Source organism: Schistocerca piceifrons, chromosome 2, assembly GCF_021461385.2.
Source record: "Schistocerca piceifrons isolate TAMUIC-IGC-003096 chromosome 2, iqSchPice1.1, whole genome shotgun sequence".
Lineage (NCBI taxonomy): Eukaryota > Metazoa > Arthropoda > Insecta > Orthoptera > Acrididae > Schistocerca > Schistocerca piceifrons.
The window spans coordinates 653,576,408-653,577,192 of record NC_060139.1 but is presented as its reverse complement, the minus strand read 5'-3'; the positions used below and the strand labels follow the sequence as shown (position 1 = coordinate 653,577,192).

Below are 785 nucleotides of genomic sequence, written 5' to 3'. Positions count from 1 at the left end.
AGAAACATGTAACAACGAAAGAAGCGTCGCAGCGAGATGTGCTAGGCTAGGCGTTTTTATAACATATTAGTACTGTTATTGTCGTCGTTTTGGTCTTCTGTCCGAAGACTCGTTTAATGCAGCTGTCCCGTGGAGGCTCCTTCGTCTCTGCCTAATTACTGGAACCTGCCCACTGTGGCCGAGCTGTAGTCTACCTACACAATTTCTATCCCGTACACCACCATTCGTTACCAAATTGACGGTTCATAACTTTAGATAGCATTATTGGGAAACAACAATCCGTGAGTTACGTAAAATTAGTAAAAAAAGAGTCTCGATCGGACAGTCATTTTTTAAAAATATGATCACTTTCGACCTCTACTAGTAGGCCTCTTCAGATAATGCACAATCACGATGACCATGATGATACTTGGAACAGCCGTGCTAACCCTAGCAGCAACACTGCAGCAGGGGTCAATACAGTTGTTCCAAGTGTCATTACCGAGCGAGGTGGTGCAGTGGTTAGCACACTGGACTCGCATTCGGGAGGACGACGGTTCAATCCCGTCTCCAGCCATCCTGATTTAGGTTTTCCGTGATTTCCATAAATCGTTTCAGGCAAATGCCGGGATGGTTCCTTTGAAAGGGCACGGCCGATTTCCTTCCCAATCCTTCCCTGACCCGAGCTTGCGCTCCGTCTCTAATGACCTCGTTGTCGACGGGACGTTAAACACTAACCACCACCACCAAGTGTCATCATGGTCATCGTGATGGTGCATTATCTGAAGATGGCGTTCGCGGCTCAT

The 785-nt window shown here is 47.1% G+C and overlaps 1 non-coding gene across 1 annotated transcript; it reads left to right on the top strand.

The window, feature by feature from the left end:
* Positions 1–483: 483 nt before the first annotated feature.
* Positions 484–556, top strand: Trnaa-cgc. Its single transcript has one exon. It is a non-coding gene; the product is annotated as a tRNA-Ala (tRNA).
* The last annotated feature ends 229 nt before the right edge of the window (positions 557–785 follow it).